This window comes from Pagrus pagrus, assembly GCF_965226575.1.
Source record: "Pagrus pagrus genome assembly, contig: HAP1_SCAFFOLD_27, whole genome shotgun sequence".
In the NCBI taxonomy this organism is placed as follows: Eukaryota; Metazoa; Chordata; class Actinopteri; order Spariformes; family Sparidae; genus Pagrus; species Pagrus pagrus.
Genome location: NW_028175436.1, coordinates 409,947 through 421,880, shown reverse-complemented (window position 1 = coordinate 421,880; position 11,934 = coordinate 409,947). Strand labels below are relative to the sequence as shown.

At 42.9% G+C, this 11,934-nt stretch overlaps 1 long non-coding RNA gene across 1 annotated transcript; it reads right to left on the bottom strand.

Annotated features, from left to right (window-relative positions):
- Nucleotides 1-4,254: 4,254 nt before the first annotated feature.
- Nucleotides 4,255-8,048, bottom strand: LOC311253636. The gene is made up of 3 exons (XR_014621743.1): nucleotides 7,977-8,048; nucleotides 6,394-6,537; nucleotides 4,255-4,412 (listed from the first exon to the last, which is right to left on the bottom strand). It is a non-coding gene; the product is annotated as an uncharacterized lncRNA (long non-coding RNA).
- Nucleotides 8,049-11,934: the final 3,886 nt, after the last annotated feature.

Below are 11,934 nucleotides of genomic sequence, written 5' to 3'. Positions count from 1 at the left end.
CAGGCTAGTAAACCTGTTTGAAAGACCTTTTTTCAGTGAAATGCAGCTTAGTGCAAAAACAGGCTGCTCTCGCTCTGAAACGCTCATTTTTCACATAAGCCACTTTTCAGCCTTAGGCGACTGTACAGTGCTAAAACAGCCTCCTCTCGCTCTGAAACGCTCATTTTTCACATAAGCCACTTTTCAGCCTTAGGCGACTGTACAGTGCTAAAACAGCCTCCTATCGCTCTGAAACGCTCATTTTTGACATAACCCACTTTTCAGCCTTAATGAATTAAATTCCAGGTAAAAACTCCTTTGCCATGAAGAAGATCCAAATTCAACCAGTTCAGGCTAGTAAACCTGTTTGAAAGACCTTTTTTCAGTGAAATGCAGCTTAGTGCAAAAACAGGCTGCTCTCGCTCTGAAACGCTCATTTTTCACATAAGCCACTTTTCAGCCTCAGGCGACTGTACAGTGCTAAAACAGGCTGCTCTCGCTCTGAAACGCTCATTTTTCACATAAGCCACTTTTCAGCCTTAGGCGACTGTACAGTGCTAAAACAGCCTCCAATCGCTCTGAAACGCTCATTTTTGACATAAGCCACTTTTCACCTTTAATGAATGAAATTCCAGGTAAAAACTCCTTTGCCATGAAGAAGATCCAAATTCAACCAGTTCAGGCTAGTAAACCTGTTTGAAAGACCTTTTTTCAGTGAAATGCAGCTTAGTGCAAAAACAGGCTGCTCTCGCTCTGAAACGCTCATTTTTGACATAAGCCACTTTTCAGCGCTAAAACAGCCTCCAATCGCTCTGAAACGCTCATTTTTGACATAAGCCACTTTTCACCTTTAATGAATGAAATTCCAGGTAAAAACTCCTTTGCCATGAAGAAGATCCAAATTCATGCAGTTCAGGCTAGTAAACCTGGTTGAAAGACCTTTTTTCAGTGAAATGCAGCTTAGTGCAAAAACAGGCTGCTCTCGCTCAGAAACGCTCATTTTTCACATAAGCCACTTTTCAGCCTTAGGCGACTGTACAGTGCTAAAACAGCCTCCTCTCGCTCTGAAACGCTCATTTTTCACATAAGCCACTTTTCAGCCTTAGGCGACTGTACAGTGCTAAAACAGCCTCCTATCGCTCTGAAACGCTCATTTTTGACATAACCCACTTTTCAGCCTTAATGAATTAAATTCCAGGTAAAAACTCCTTTGCCATGAAGAAGATCCAAATTCAACCAGTTCAGGCTAGTAAACCTGTTTGAAAGACCTTTTTTCAGTGAAATGCAGCTTAGTGCAAAAACAGGCTGCTCTCGCTCTGAAACGCTCATTTTTCACATAAGCCACTTTTCAGCCTTAGGCGACTGTACAGTGCTAAAACAGGCTGCTCTCGCTCTGAAACGCTCATTTTTCACATAAGCCACTTTTCAGCCTTAGGCGACTGTACATTGCTAAAACAGCCTCCAATCGCTCTGAAACGCTCATTTTTGACATAAGCCACTTTTCACCTTTAATTAATGAAATTCCAGGTAAAAACTCCTTTGCCATGAAGAAGATCCAAATTCAACCAGTTCAGGCTAGTAAACCTGTTTGAAAGACCTTTTTTCAGTGAAATGCAGCTTAGTGCAAAAACAGGCTGCTCTCGCTCTGAAACGCTCATTTTTCACATAAGCCACTTTTCAGCGCTAAAACAGCCTCCAATCGCTCTGAAACGCTCATTTTTGACATAAGCCACTTTTCACCTTTAATGAATGAAATTCCAGGTAAAAACTCCTTTGCCATGAAGAAGATCCAAATTCATGCAGTTCAGGCTAGTAAACCTGGTTGAAAGACCTTTTTTCAGTGAAATGCAGCTTAGTGCAAAAACAGGCTGCTCTCGCTCTGAAACGCTCATTTTTCACATAAGCCACTTTTCAGCCTTAGGCGACTGTACAGTGCTAAAACAGCCTCCTCTCGCTCTGAAACGCTCATTTTTCACATAAGCCACTTTTCAGCCTTAGGCGACTGTACAGTGCTAAAACAGCCTCCTATCGCTCTGAAACGCTCATTTTTGACATAACCCACTTTTCAGCCTTAATGAATTAAATTCCAGGTAAAAACTCCTTTGCCATGAAGAAGATCCAAATTCAACCAGTTCAGGCTAGTAAACCTGTTTGAAAGACCTTTTTTCAGTGAAATGCAGCTTAGTGCAAAAACAGGCTGCTCTCGCTCTGAAACGCTCATTTTTCACATAAGCCACTTTTCAGCCTTAGGCGACTGTACAGTGCTAAAACAGCCTCCTATCGCTCTGAAACGCTCATTTTTCACATAAGCCACTTTTCAGCCTTAGGCGACTGTACAGTGCTAAAACAGCCTCCTATCGCTCTGAAACGCTCATTTTTGACATAAGCCACTTTTCAGCCTTAATGAATTAAATTCCAGGTAAAAACTCATTTGCCATGAAGAAGATCCAAATTCAACCAGTTCAGGCTAGTAAACCTGTTTGAAAGACCTTTTTTCAGTGAAATGCAGCTTAGTGCAAAAACAGGCTGCTCTCGCTCTGAAACGCTCATTTTTCACATAAGCCACTTTTCAGCCTTAGGCGACAGTACAGTGCTAAAACAGCCTGCTATCGCTCTGAAACGCTCATTTTTGACATAAGCCACTTTTCAGCCTTAATGAATTAAATTCCAGGTAAAAACTCCTTTGCCATGAAGAACATCCAAATTCAACCAGTTCAGGCTAGTAAACCTGTTTGAAAGACCTTTTTTCAGTGAAATGCAGCTTAGGCGACTGTACAGTGCTAAAACAGGCTCCTCTCGCTCTGAAACGCTCATTTTTGACATAAGCCACTTTTCACCCTTAATGAATTAAATTCCAGGTAAAAACTCCTTTGCCATGAAGAAGATCCAAATTGTCGGGGTTCGATACTTTGAAACGCTGGTTTGGAAAGATGATGGCCCAGTCGGCAAACTTTAGTTTGGTGATTTTCTTTTTATTACACCAAAAACCCAAAGACAAAAATACCCACAGGTGGCAAAGCAACAAAAAAAACGCAGGAATATTTACAATATGACAGAGTAAAAAAAATATTTACAAGGAACAGGCAGCAACTGTCATCCACATGCCACTCAGCCGAATCCTTCCTTCAAGTGAGCCGAGCTCTCTTTAAATACCCCCTTGGCCCCTCCCCCGGGCAAACCAATTAACAAAACACAGGGGTTAAGAAACATAAACTGGGAAACAACCCAGATAGCAAAATTCTTTTGGCCCATATCTGGCCCACACCTGACATGTTCATCCGGTCCACATACCGCATGGAATGATGTCACTTGGGAGGTCCGCTCCTGTTTGCCAAAAGTGGGCCACAACCAAGCCATCACAATGCCAGATGTCAACCAAAAACAGGCCAAATAAACCAGCAATCAACCGAATGTGGGCCACTGTACACTTTTATTCTGGCCCAAGTACGGCATGGGAAGATGGCACAAGGGTGGTCCACAGTTGTTTGCCAGAAGTGGGCCACAACCAAACCAACACAGTGCCAAATGTCAGCCGACACGCAATAAACCAGCACTCACCCAAATGTGGGCCACCACTGTACATTTTTATTCTGGCCCACATCCCACATGGAATGATGGCACATGAGTGGTCCACAGCTGTTTGCTAGAAGTGGGCCACAACCAAACCAACACAGTGCCAAATGTCAGCCATGACCAAATAAACCAGCACTCACCCAAATGTGGGCCACCACTGTACATTTTTATTCTGGCCCATATACCACTTGGAATGATGGCACAAATGTGGTCCACAGTTGTTTGCCAGAAGTGGGCCACAACCAAACCAACACAGTGCCAAGTGTCAGCCAAAAATAGACCAAATAAACCAGCACTCACCCAAATTTGGGCCACTATGCATTTTTATTCTGACCCACCTACCACATGGAATGACATGAGTGGTCCACACTTGTTTCTCACATATGACCCACAGCCTAGTCATAATGCTACATATTAACCAAGAGCTGAATACATCAGAACTGGTTTACAGTCTATGATCTTGTCTAGCCTGTACACATTGGAGTCACAACCAAACCATGACAAAGTTCTATGTCAAATATGAACACATCATATAAATAAACCAGAACTGGTCTGAATTTGTGGCTACTGTACATGTCATTATGGTACCTCCAGATACTGTGTTAAATGGTGGCAATGGTCCAGTCTTGTTGGTCTCAGTCAAAGATGAAGATACCTACTGAAGAATTGAAGAAAAAACCAGACACGAGAAACAACTTGTGAACAGTAGAGAACTATTTTATTTTTTTAACATGTGCCACAAACAACAACACAACACAAACAAAACAAACATGAAGATGAACATGAAAATTCTGACTGCGGAACACTGTTGCGGAACACGCTCACTCATGGCCCCACCATTGTCTCCTCTTCATCTGGCCCTTTAAGAAATGCACAAAAGAACATATTTTGTTGACTCAGTAAAGCAGTACTGTGGTTACTGTATATGGTTGCAGTGCAAAACACAAAACCTTATCAGGAGACCAAACAAAAAAGGCCCTGTAAAGTGATATAAAGTTATACAATATTGTGTTCATCAAACACTCTGACAAACTTCACATTTAACCTGAAGTTACAGTAATAAAACATAATGTATATTTGAGTTTGTCTTCATGTTAAAGGGGAATAGTGCACAGCCATTTGATTTTTTGCTATTTTGCTAACCTTTCCTCAGCATTTGTTGGTTCACTGAAGCCAGCCATAATGCAATTAATGGAGCATATCATATACATGTTGCAATGTGTGTATTTGTGTGGTTCTATCCTTTCATAAAAAGATAATGGATACAGGGTGTTTTGGTGTGTCATGATGCTGCCAGCACGAGAGCTGGGATACTGGGTCGGAGGGTCTGATCTTACAAGGTTGGTTTTCAGCCAAGTGACGCTAGGTGGAAGGCAGAGAGCCTCCATTCTCCCTGGAACAAGCCAGCAACATTACTCTGAAGCTGTTTCATTAAAGCATAAGTAAGCGGAATGTTTGTGTTAATATAAGTCTTATATAGTTATATCTTCCGACAGCAATCACTTATATAGAGTGTTTGGTCCGAAACACGGGTCTGTCAGTCACCCTGCTCTGCTGTAAGCCGAGGAGAAAACTTTCCTTGTATCCTACAACCTTTATCCAATGAGGAGAGAGAACGGCATAAAGGGGCGGTCCTCTCTGTGTGTGCAGCCAAGGGATGCACGCGCATGTGTTGACGTAGGGAAGAGGGCGGGGACTGCTAACTCCATCCGCTGACAGGAAGTTAGCCAAAACGACCGGATCGCTTACTTCTGCTTTAAGTAAAAAGTAGGTAAAAATCTTGAATATTTCCTCTTTAATGACTCTCCATGGGGACCCCCAAGATAGCTGTCAGTCTGGTGGTGCGTAATAGGTATCCACAAAACTGGACATTTACTGGACCAGAGGTCTGTGTGCTATGGCACGGTGCTCTGGCGGAACACTGGGGCCATACTCAGATCTAAAAGCCCTCACAAGAGGAGAGAGTTGGGATAAAAGTTGAGGTGAGGTCTCTCTGTCCTGGTTTATTCTTTATATATTATGCCAAGGTAAGTATTATATTCCATTGCAACATGGCTGAGGCTCTCAGTTGGAAGCAACTCCATCCTACATATTAAACCTATCACATATCAAGTCTGAGATGACAATGAGTCAGCTAGCCTCACTCACACAATCGCTGTGTAGTTACATCAGACCTGCCCACATGGTGGAGCTGAAGACCATGAATGCAGCAGTAAAGGGAAAAGTTTGAGGTTAGATAAGACCACATCTTAAGACTCAAAACTTCATCCACTCATGTTAACATTAGAAGTATGTTTTTGTGTTTGATAGGGGGTTCTTTCATTCCAGCTCAATTTAGCAGGGAGATGGCATGTAATATTAATATATTTAAAAATATATTTCAGCTGTTGCTTCATATTCATTAATTTATTTTGTAGATAGAATATTATACTAAAGTCAAATACAGTTTTCATTAAAGATGTGTTTCTAACTGAAATGTGATTTCCCTACTTTTCAGACCCATGTACTGGCTTTTAAGAAAGGCAATGGGTGACAATTCCAGTTACAGTTTACATTACTGTCCCACCACTGCCAAGTGAAATCTTTACATTTACAAGAAAATGGCTATGCTTGCTGCATGGTGGCTGAACAAGCTTCTAATTCCTAAGTGACCATAGCGGAAAAAATGGCAAAAATCACAACACTGCCTTTTTTAATTGTATTTGCTCATTTAGAATTGGGGAGATTTGTTCTGTACTTTGCGCTCGTTTTTTTTTTACATATGCTGACAGCTTCATCTTGATTTCTGCTGTAGAACAGTATCACACATATATTGCAAAATAGGTATTGTAGCTGACTTACGTGCGAGCTGTGTGGCACGCCTTTTCTCCTCTCTCTCTCTCCTCCCACCATCCCTGTCTCCAGCGAGATGAAGCCACCTTTTTATATAAGCCTCCACCTCCTGGTCTGTTGCAGTGGCCGTCAATTGATTGTTTCTGACCGTTCCTAAAAATTGAGAAAACTGTAAAGCTTTGGATAGATTGCACACAATGGTGAGAAATGGCTAACTGCATGACATGCTATATCCTGCCCATAGTTGGGCAGCAATGAATGTAGTTTGAAAACAGTCTAGCCATGACCAGCCAATTACTAAAATTGTAGGAGGAAAACTCTCGCCTTCAGCTGACGAACTGATTGCAGACTGGTGCATCTTAGAGCAGGGGGCAGATAAATAGCTGGAGAAGATGGTGAAGCACATAGTTTTAGATATTTTTATTATGGTGCAGGTTGCTGACATTTCGGCACAGAGTATGTCTTCTTCAAAGCAAACAGAACAATTTAAGAATGGCAGCTTTAAACTGGTGCCTTATAAAATGTGATTGGGTGTATATGTTGTTGTATTATAAGTATTTTATAACGAGTATTAGACTATCAGCATTTTTAATTAATTGTATTACTTAAAGCTATGGTCTAAGGTCTGAAAGACGATGAGAAGCCGCCATTAGCAGCACCGTGGAGAGCTCCAGAGCTGGAGGGAGACTCGTCGCTCTGGGCGACCCAGCACAGGGTGCTGTATGTGGGGGAGAGGAGTAGGAAGACCGGGGCCTGTAGCTCCGCGGCGCCGTAGTTCGCAGAGCGACCCCGCTCAGGTTGCCGCTGCGGCTAGAAGCGGCTGTGTGTTGGGGAGAGGATCAGGGAGACTCGACGCGGCACCGGTACCAGTAATAACGGCAGCAACACATTCTGTGCTTCTGTACTGTGCTTCTCTGAATCCTAGTGGGGCTTTCAGCGGCATGTGTTTAAACATGTACCCTCTGACTGTTATAATCATATGGATGCTGTTATAATGTGTTGTGATTGAGATCCTGACCCACCAAACATCCTGGAAAGTGACAAAGTTACGTTTTTCGTACAAAATTACATAATCACCATCAGTAAACAGGACGCTGTCTGACTATTTCACTCGCGGGGAGGGATGCTGTTTTCTGGAGGGAAAGTTCACTGCCACAGAGATTTATTTTTCTTGTCTCACACAGAGTCGTTGAACATGGGTCGGCATGTTCTCTGACCACTTTGCCACCACTTCTCAACTGCCTGCTCTGCATTATAGTCCTCAACCTCAGGGAAATGCAATGATATACGGAGGAGGGAATTGAGCATTTTGTTTGAGAGTGAGCGTTTGACATTTTTTTTTTCACTGTCCCGTAATTGTCCCGGACAAAATATAAGTGTGTCCCAGCAGGAATTTTTATGGTCCCCGCCGGGACATCGTTAATTTCGAGCCCTGCTGCCTGGTCATATTAACCTTGTATAAAAACTGAATGTTAACTAGCTAACATTTTTCGCAGCACTGGCAACCTGACAAAACAATGTGAAGTTCCAACAATAAGAGCTGAATGTTTCCCACAGAAATTCATTCATTTATTTTTCGTTCAGGGACTCACCTCACCGTGACTTCTCTCCTCGATCTCCGGCTCGCGCACTTTTTGCTCCCTTGCTCCCTTTCGTCAATTCGAATATGATGCATTCAAAAGACTCGTAATTTGGAAAACTCCAACTTAAAGCGGAAAAAAACATAACGGAAAGTAGAGTTTGAATAAAGATACGATCCTTACAGACTTAATAGCGTTGACTTAATAAAAAAACAAAAAACAAAAAAAAAACACTGTCACTGTGGGTGATATGTTCAGGTAAATGTAGGTCAATACATTTTCCAATGTCGACCTGCCAGTCATTTTCTATGTGACACAGAGAGCAGGTGGGAGCGGTTTCTGTTCACAAATGAACTGTCACTCTTGGCCTAGGCTATGCTCTTATTGGCACACTCGGTCAAGGAATGTACAGTATGTTGTGAATTTAATGAATTGAATTGAATTTATTTATTTAAAACAGGGACAATGCACAAAAAAACATTAATCTTGTAAGACAAGAAGAGATGCTTTGAGCCAGGTTATAGTTCCGCCTGAAGTCCCTGGGCAGGTAAAGTTAAAGCAGATACAGTATTAAAATCATTGAAATATGAGTGACATGATGACCATAATATTTTAAAAATAGACAGAATACACTAGTAAAAGCAGGGAACAAGAGCACCAAATCATGAAGTGCACAACAGCACATACTCTCTCTTACTCTTATCACACATTCAAACAGATAACAGTCCAACTATCCTCCTCTAATAACCACATTCATACACATATTAATAACCAGACACGTATACACACATGTAACTCAACAATGTGTGCAAACTCGCTTCCTCAGTAACCAGCGCTTTGACAAGCATGAGAACATGTAGGGATTTGTACATAGAATAAGTTCTGGAAGGACATTCCATTGGCCACACATGAAAATGCATATACTCAAATCAGAGAAAACACAGAATTGTTGGTCAATATATATATATTTTTATAAATTAACTTTGATCAACAAACAACAAATTCATCACAGTCAGCATATTATTTATGCTGACAGATAATATTGCACTAAGAGAAGAACAAGTTAAACTTGACTATGCCTACTGTATGTAATTCCTGCTGGTATCAGACGGATAACAACTCTCAGAATTCACCATCCGCTTGTTGTGTTAACTTTTTTCTCTCAGATTTTTATGAACGGTTTTGTTTCTCTTTGTATCATGGGTGCAACATCCGGGCTTGCCATGGGGATGTGTTGTTCATGATAGACATTAGCTTGGATAAAATTCTCACCTCCATAGTGGAGAACACAATTAAGGCAGTTCAGGCCTAAAGGTCTTCAGTCCTCTAACTGCTTCAAGCTCCAGCAAAGAAGCTGGACGGGGGCTCCATTAGTGGCGAGCTTCTTCCAGAATGAGTGAAGGATCAATATTGCAGGTCGTTCATGCTGCAACATTGCCAATCATGCCCATCATGGAACATTTCCACCGAAAAAGGAATATCTACTTGCACTTTGCACTTTGGATTCCTTGTTTTTTCCCCTGTCCGAGACTTAGGCTCGTTGACTCTTTTGTTGCTACTTTATTTCTGTTGGACTTTGATTACCTGTTTATTTACCTCTTTCTAAAATAATAAACTGTTCCATTTGAGTCTGCATTTGGGTCCTGTTATCCCCTATACCCTGAATAGTGGACAGCGGTTCAATGAGAGAAGCAAACTAACTTAACTTAACTTGTCTTGTCTTTTCTTGTCCTGGCACATTTGTACTTCACAAAGTATGGACCCCACAATGTTACTGAACCATATGTGGGCCACTTTAGGCTCACATCCAGATTAGTCGATGCTAACTTGCCGTCTTTCGGCCAAAAATGGCCCAAATGTGTTTCAACAAAGGTGGGCCACCTGTGTGGAACCATATGTGGGCCACTTTAGGCTCACATCCAGATTAGTCGATGCTAACTTGTCGTCTTTCAGCCAAAACTGGCCCAAATGTGTTTCAATAAAGGTGGGCCACGTGTGTGGAGCCATAAGTGGGCCACTTTAGGCTCACATCCAGATTAGTCGATGCTTACTTACCGTCTTTTGGCCAAAACTGGCCCAATTGTGTTTGAGCAAAGGTGGGCCACATGCGTTTTCTCATAAGTGGGCCACATAGGCTCACATCCAGATTAGTCGATGCTAATTTGCTGTCTTTCGGCCAAAACTGGCCCAATTGTGTTTCAGCAAAGGTGGGCCACTTGCGTTTTGTCATATGTGGGCCACTTTAGGCTCACATCCAGATTAGTCGATGCTAATTTGCCGTCTTTCGGCCAAAACTGGCCCAAATGTGTTTCAACAAAGGTGGGCCACGTGTGCTAAACCATATGTGGGCCACTTTAGGCTCACATCCAGATTAGTCGATGCTAATTTGCCGTCTTTCGGCCAAAACTGGCCCAAATGTGTTTCAACAAAGGTGGGCCACTTGCGTTTTGTCATATGTGGGCCACTTTAGGCTCACATCCAGATTAGTCGATGCTAATTTGCCGTCTTTCGGCCAAAACTGGCCCAAATGTGTTTCAACAAAGGTGGGCCACGTGTGCTAAACCATATGTGGGCGACTTTAGGCTCACATCTAGATTAGTCGATGCTAATTTGCCGTCTTTCGGCCAAAACTGGCCCAAATGTGTTTCAACAAAGGTGGGCCACTTGTGTTTTCTCATATGTGGGCCACTTTAGGCTCACATCCAGATTAGTCGATGCTAATTTGCCGTCTTTCGGCCAAAACTGGCCCAAATGTGTTTCAACAAAGGTGGGCCACGTGTGCTAAACCACATGTGGGCCACTTTAGGCTCACATCCAGATTAGTCGATGCTTACTTGCCGTCTTTCAGCCAAAACTGGCCCAAATGTGTTTCAATAAAGGTGGGCCACGTGTGTGGAGCCATAAGTGGGCCACTTTAGGCTCACATCCAGATTAGTCGATGCTTACTTACCGTCTTTTGGCCAAAACTGGCCCAATTGTGTTTGAGCAAAGGTGGGCCACATGCGTTTTCTCATAAGTGGGCCACATAGGCTCACATCCAGATTAGTCGATGCTAATTTGCTGTCTTTCGGCCAAAACTGGCCCAATTGTGTTTCAGCAAAGGTGGGCCACTTGCGTTTTGTCATATGTGGGCCACTTTAGGCTCACATCCAGATTAGTCGATGCTAATTTGCCGTCTTTCGGCCAAAACTGGCCCAAATGTGTTTCAACAAAGGTGGGCCACGTGTGCTAAACCATATGTGGGCCACTTTAGGCTCACATCCAGATTAGTCGATGCTAATTTGCCGTCTTTCGGCCAAAACTGGCCCAAATGTGTTTCAACAAAGGTGGGCCACTTGCGTTTTGTCATATGTGGGCCACTTTAGGCTCACATCCAGATTAGTCGATGCTAATTTGCCGTCTTTCGGCCAAAACTGGCCCAAATGTGTTTCAACAAAGGTGGGCCACGTGTGCTAAACCATATGTGGGCGACTTTAGGCTCACATCTAGATTAGTCGATGCTAATTTGCCGTCTTTCGGCCAAAACTGGCCCAAATGTGTTTCAACAAAGGTGGGCCACTTGTGTTTTCTCATATGTGGGCCACTTTAGGCTCACATCCAGATTAGTCGATGCTAATTTGCCGTCTTTCGGCCAAAACTGGCCCAAATGTGTTTCAACAAAGGTGGGCCACGTGTGCTAAACCACATGTGGGCCACTTTAGGCTCACATCCAGATTAGTCGATGCTTACTTGCCGTCTTTCGGCCAAAACTGGCCCAATTGTGTTTCAGCAAAGGTGGGCCACTTGTATTTTCTCATATGTTGGCCACTTTAGGCTCACATCCAGATTAGTCGATGCTAATTTGCCGTCTTTTGCCCAAAACTGGCCCAAATGTGTTTCAGCAAAGGTGGGCCACGTGTGCTGAACCATATGTGGCCCAGCCTTGGTTCACTTAAGGAATAACCATTCCCTACTCTGCCACGTATTTGCC